Source organism: Microcaecilia unicolor, chromosome 11 (genome assembly GCF_901765095.1).
Source record: "Microcaecilia unicolor chromosome 11, aMicUni1.1, whole genome shotgun sequence".
NCBI classification, from domain to species: Eukaryota; Metazoa; Chordata; class Amphibia; order Gymnophiona; family Siphonopidae; genus Microcaecilia; species Microcaecilia unicolor.
In genome coordinates, this window is record NC_044041.1 from 19,817,203 (window position 1) to 19,824,138 (window position 6,936).

Here is a 6,936-nt window from a genome sequence, read left to right on the forward strand (position 1 = left end):
AACTTCCATTTTTTAATTAGAGATCCTCTGTGTTCATCCCACGTCTTTTTGAATTCCGACACCATTTGTGTCTCCACCACCTCCTTAATGGAAATTTTCTGCAGCTATGCTGCTAAAGCGAGGAGGAGGAGACAGCACTCAAAGAACTTGGTACTCGGTAGGTGAGATGCTGGCACAAGTGCAGCATACACTTCCTTGGGAACCCCGCGGGAATTGTTTTCGTCCCCTCTGGAAACCTGCAGGAATTGTTGCTGTCCCCAAGGGATCCCCACAGGAACTGTTTCCGTCCCCATGGGATTCCCGCAAGAACTGCTTCCGTCCCCATGGGATCCCCGCAGGAACTGTTTCCATCCCCATGGGATCCCTGCAAGAACTGCTTCCGTCCCCATGGGATCCCCGCAAGAACTGTTTCCATCCCTAAAGGATCCCCTCAAGAACTGCTTCCGTCCCCATGGGATCCCCGCAGGAACTGCTTCCGTCCCCACGGGATCCTTGCAGAACTGCTTCCATCCCCATAGGAACCACGGGAACCCAGTGAACCCATTCCCATGCGGGTCTCTGTTATAAAACGCTGCTCCTCACCCTTAAGAATAATCCCTCAGATAGCCTGAGCCACCTTAAGATCACTATTTGTTTTAAAAGTATTTCCATGTAATTTCCTTTGAATTTCCATATCTATTTTTTCTTTATTTTACATAAAAAAAGAAAATAAAGTCTAGAATATGATGATTTTTGAGTATTTCCTTGTTAATGGGATCCAGGAGGCTGTAGCACGTATGATGTGAAAACAAGACGGAGTTGGCGTCTTCTCTAAACTGTAGGCAAAGAAGCTTGGTCAAAAAGCTGAACCTGAATTTTTCATTGGCGTTTCTCTTTTATTACACTTTGTTCTAATTTAATGCCACGAAAGAGTTTGTAGGTCTCAGAGGGAGGATTCCTTTTCACTTTCCCTGAAGCATTCATGTAACACATTTTATCACTGATGCAGACCTGCTTTCACTCGACTGTTCTATCAGTGATTGTAAAATGGCCTCCTGAATGTTAGAATAAAAAATTAGACTTCCATTCAGCTGAGACTGAACCAGCAGAGCATTTGATACTTTTTCTAAACCAATAGGGAGAATGTATTAATGATTTCATACAGTTTGGCTCTTTTTTTTAAAAATCCGTCTGGAAAAGTTTCCAAGGTTTGGAAGGATTTCTGTTCTACGATGCCATATGTTGCAACTCCCGCCAGTTAGGAGATGAGTTAACTTGTGCCGACTTGGAAACGGGGGCTGCAAGGGCCGAGCAGACTTGGCTGTTGCTGAAGTGATGAAACATGAGCATTATGTGTTGTAGAAATCCATGCTTAATGCGGTAACTAATGTAATAATTTGATCAGTCATTTGGAATGGGAGTTGAAACTATTCCTTGTTCGACAAACGCCGCTCTCTTAATGAATCGTTTGGATGACTAATATCACTAAATGAGCTTTGGTTTCTTTAGAACCAAAATTCTTTATTTGCTATTACGTTTCGACTTTCCTCCTTTCTGCTATGCTGTATGCACAGATTAATTCCATGTCACAGCAGCTTTAAAAACACATAGAAAAGGAGGACATGCAACCTTGAAGCCATTTCTTGCTGTACGCAGCCGTAGGTGAACTGCTTCAAAAAGGTAGTAAATAAATCCAACTAAATGCATAATACATACATTTCTCGCTTGTATTAATAACTAGTAAAAAAGGCCCGTTTCCAAAACCAATGAAACGGGCGCTAGCATGTGGTTTTTTTTGTGTGTGTGTGTATGTGTCACAGAGTTATTTTGTGTGTGTGTGTGTGAGTGTGTGAGGGTGCGGTGTGTGTGCAGGTTGTTGATGTGTTTCTTTTTTTGTTTTGTTTTTTGCTTGGGGGTTGGGGGATGTGCTGTGCTGTGCTGGCAAAGTGGGTTGGATTGGTGTGTGGCTTTGAGGGTGTGTTTCTGTTGTATTGTGTGTGTGTGGTTTTGTCTGTCAAGGAGGTTTGTGGAGGGGGGTCTTTCTGTTGGTGAAATGTAAATGTAAATTTTTGCACATACCCACAGCAGGAATATTCTTCTCTCGTTCCAGCGGTGGTTCTGTGCTCTCCGTGCTGCACAGATAATGAGCCATTCTGCTGGGGAATGCTCCTCCCTTATTGTCACGTACTTTCCTCTGATTGGTCCGTCTTACGTTGCCTAGTGTTGCCTGGGAACGGTGTTGTGATGGTCCTTTGTGTTTCAGAATGTTGAGGGTGTTTTTTCTGATTGGTCCGTCATGTGAGGGCGGGGTAGTGAGACATGGTCAGTGTTGAGGCTTCACCACCATGAATCCATGAACGCTTCAGTGACTGACTGAGTGACTTCAGAATGTTGTCTTCAGAACCTTGAGGGTGAGTTTTACTATAGTAGATGGTGCAACCCAGGGCATTGGACTGATGGCTGATTATGGTAGCCTTATATACATTTCTCGCTTATATTAATAATGGTGCGACTCAGGGCATTGGACTGAGGGCTGATTATGGTAGCCTTATATACATTTCTCGCTTATATTAATAATGGTGCGACTCAGAGCATTGGACTGATGGCTGATTACGGTAGCCTTTCAACACCTTCTGCTCCCAGAATTGATGAAGTGCTATGTTAACAGGCTGTTCACAGTATTTCTGACACCTTCAGTGACTAAGTTTCTACTAATGGATAATTCTCTAATCTCTGCTCGACACCTCCCAAACTACCTCTAGTGTGGGAATTTCTGCTGGACAGCAGTCTATGGCTATAAATGCCTCTATCCTTCCACCTTGTAGAAGGAATTTGAGCAGTCTCCAAAGCATCATGCACTTCAAAGTGTAATTTTAATGTACTAGGCTTGGTTTTGTAAAGGTCTAAGGGGCCCTTTTACTAAGCCACGTAAGCGTCTACTCGCGCCCAACGTGCGCCAAAATGGAGTTACCCACCCGGCCACCGCGTGGCTCTTGCGGTAATTTTCATTTTCGGTGCTCATCCGAAAAATCATTTTTAATTTCGGATGCGCGTATCAGACACACGTAGGTCATTACCGCCCCGGTTACTGCATGAGACTTTACCGCTAGGTCAATGGTTAGGGATAAGGTCTCAGACCCAAAATGGACGCAGGGCAATTTTCGTTTTGTTGCACGTCCATTTTTGGCAACATTTTTAAAAAGGCCTTTTTTACAGCTGCGCTGAAAAATGATTCTGCGTGTGCCCAAAACACATGTCTACATTACTGCAGGCCATTTTTCGACGCACCTTTCTGAAAGGGCCCCTTTGTAATGATGCACCACTATGTACTGTGTCCTGTTTAAAAAGGTATAGACCAATACGTACGTTTGAGATCTCAGGGTATGTCACATATATTTACTGGCTGCTTACCATTGCGACTGTTATCCAGGCAGGGTACACGGCACGTCGTTCCCTAAGCGTAACGGAAGTGTTGGCGATTGTGTTCCTCCTTGGATGAATTTAAATCTCAGGCTGTAAACATGATGCACCGATTTAGGCAACAAGGGTACCCTATGAGGATTCTTAGGAAGGCATACAAGAGAGCCTTATATACACACAGACCTTGGTTATTTACTCCTAGACCAGAGTCTACTGATAGAGCATTGGCATGTGTGCTTCCCTTCTCCCATTACGCCTGTAAGATTGGGCAACTAGTACACAAATATTGGCATGTGCTGTCTGTGCATCCGGAATTTAACGAGCACCCTAAGATTGCGTACCGCCGGAAGGCGAATTTGGGGGAGTTATTAAAGAGACCAACTGTTGATAAACTGGAAGGACAGCACTCCCCCTGTGGTAGGCGTGTTTATTGTAAGCACTCGGTTATGGCCAAATGGGTCGTAATCCCAGGGTCCACGAGGAGATTTTATTTGCAAGCGAATACACCATGTAACAGTGAGAGAGTGGTTTACTGTATCATGTGCCCGTGTTCTCTTTATTATATTGGACACACTAAGAGACAACTTAAGAACAGGTTGGCAGAACATAGAAGCAATTTGCGAATCCAGAAAAAAGACACACTGTTAGTTAGTCATTGGACTGAACAAAATCACACTATTGAGGATTTAAAATGTTTGGTGCTGGTACAAGTACCCCCTCCCACCAGGGGTGGTGATATCAGCACACAACTACTTGCGATTGAACAGCGATACATTTTTACTTGGGACACGGTGGCCCCTAAGGGTCTTAACCTGGAGGTTGAATGGATTTAATAGGGCAGTTTCACTTTAAGGGGCGGTCCCAAAAAGGGCTATTTAAAGCCCGACTAAGCACGTTACTTCCGCTACGCTTAGGGAACGACGTGCCGTATACCCTGCATGGATAACAGTCGCAATGGTAAGCAGCCAGTAAATAAATGTAGCAGGGCAATATTTATATATATATATAAACATATAAGTTTGAGATTGTGAAATAGCCAGTTTCGATTTGGTTCATCTGTTTATTATAGGCTGTGTTATGGTTCCTCCTGATGAAGTAAACCACGAAATGCGGTCTCGCATTGAAGGCCAAGAAGATTTAAAGATATGCTAATGAACTGATTTGTTTGGTGTTTTCGGTAGCCTTCCCCTGCCGGCAGTGCTGCCACGCAGACCAACAGGAACCCAGTTCGTGAAGCTATTTATGTATTTAGCTGAAATACTCAGCACTCATGAATAGTCTTTTCCATACCCGGAACATTGGACATTGAAACAGCTAATGGAGAGCTTTGGACATTGCCCAATAGGGTACACCTGTGTACAAGTGGTCAATGATAAAAAAAATTCTAGGCATGTTAGTTGAACTGCCTGCATTGCACACATAATGTATACATTCATTTAAATGAATAGATAATATCTAATGGTACCGGTGGCATGTATATGATAAGATCCTGTACAGGGACGCATTAAGTGAGTGGGCGAGTATGTGTCTGTTGTGTCTTTGAGCGTCTCAGTGAGTGCAGTGGGTGGAAGTGAGTTCCGAAGACACTGTTGTAGGTTGTTTATAATACATGTACATGCATTTGTAACAATTAAAAGATGTTATTGAAGTTCGGGGTACAGTACATAGAATATTTAGGCCAGGATTGTGACTTCAGCATGGGCAGTTTCCATAGCAGGTTCCTTTGCTGATGATGAAGGGTTCTGGACCTTTGATTGTGTGTAATGCTTCAAGTACTCGTTCTGTTTTACCTGACGTAACCATTATCCACCATGGTTGCCTCACAGATTATTTGGAAGAGCCAACAATTATGCCTGCAGGGGTTTTTTTTATTGATTTTTGGCTTGTTACTCTGAAAGTAGATCTCTAACACAACCATTCAACAACAAACTTCTGTTACACCACCAATACTGGTGTACATGTAAAATAGTTTCTTTGGAGGGGCAATTTCAAAACCCTTCAAACAATTTTGAGGGGAAATGTATGTGTTCAGATGATGTCTTCAACTCTATGCATATGCTTTTCCTACCATAAAACCATGGCCATGTTGGCAGGGGTTTGACTCAGTTGAAGGTCGCTGCCAAAGCTAAGTATTTTGAACTATACGATACTATGCTATATTAAAATGCATCTCAGATGTTATGGCTATATGCCATTTTAAGGATTGGATGAACACTGGTGAAAAAAGAAAAAAAATATATATATATAAAGTTTTTAAAAAATAATAATAATAATCGGGTTGATCTGTGAAGATTTATAAAGCGCCATAATATATGGGACGCTGTTCCCAGATGGGATTTGCTGCTATTTATTCTGATGATCCCCGTAAACAAAAAAGTGAAAAATGTTAAGGATGTCAGCTTGGACTATATGATATGTATAATTTGTGAGTGTTTGGGATTACAAGTGCTTTATTTCCTACAAAAAAAGCAGGGTCATGTGAATATATGCTCTTTTTTATTTCTTTATTTCTTTGTTGCATTTGTATCCCACATTTTCCCACCTATTTGCAGGCTCAATGTGGCTTATATTGTACCGTAATGGCGATCGCCAGTTCTGGATCAAGAAATACATAGTGGTATTGTAGTAAAGTTCGTACATGACACAATAAATTAAGTAGTGGAGTGTTAAGTTTTTTCCAGGGTAAGAACTCAAGTGGTATTGCGTTAAAGTTCAGTAATTGGCAGTGTAGCTGAAGTAGTCAGGTATTGAAAGTTCATTTTGTCTATTCCTAGTATCGGTTTCCTTGTCTGGTATTTAGGATGGATCAATTGTGGTATGGTATGCCTTTTTGAACAGGTTGGTTTTTAGTAATTTTCGGAAGTTCGTTAGGTCGTGCACTGTTTTTATGGCGTTTGGTAGTGCATTCCATAATTGCGTGCTTATGTATGAGAAGCTGGATGAATACGTTGAATTATATTTTAGTCCTTTGCAGCTAGGGTAGTGGAGGTTCAAGAATGTTCGTACTGACCTTTTTTGTGTTCCTGGTTGGTAAGTCTATGAGGTCTGTCATGTAGATTGGAGCTTTTTCATATTCTAGTTTTCAAATGAAAATACATGAGCACAGTGCCTTCGAAAACCAGACTTTCTCTGAACCCTTTGAATATTTTTTTGTCATTTTGCTTCTGTAAAAGGAAGGCAAGAGTACATCTTAACCTGCTACCTCCCTCCCCACACCCAGGTCCACAACAGTTTCAGCCAAGTATTATAATGTTCCAGGTCTTGGTGTCTTCTGTTGCCAGGGTTGAGATAGGAACACCTGCCTGGCTAGAATCAGATACATTGTTCAGTCTCAAGACAGTACTATAGCTGCAGCAACTCAAGCGAAGAGTAGTGATTCACTCATTTATTTGTTTACCAATTCTGGCACAGTATCACACTGTCTTGATTGGTGTTGAAGAGAGGTTGGCACCTGGACCTTCTGAGGGTGAAGTTTTCAAAGATTGGCACCTCACACAGGAAATTGCTGAAGGATTTGGGAGACTGTATGTTTGGGCC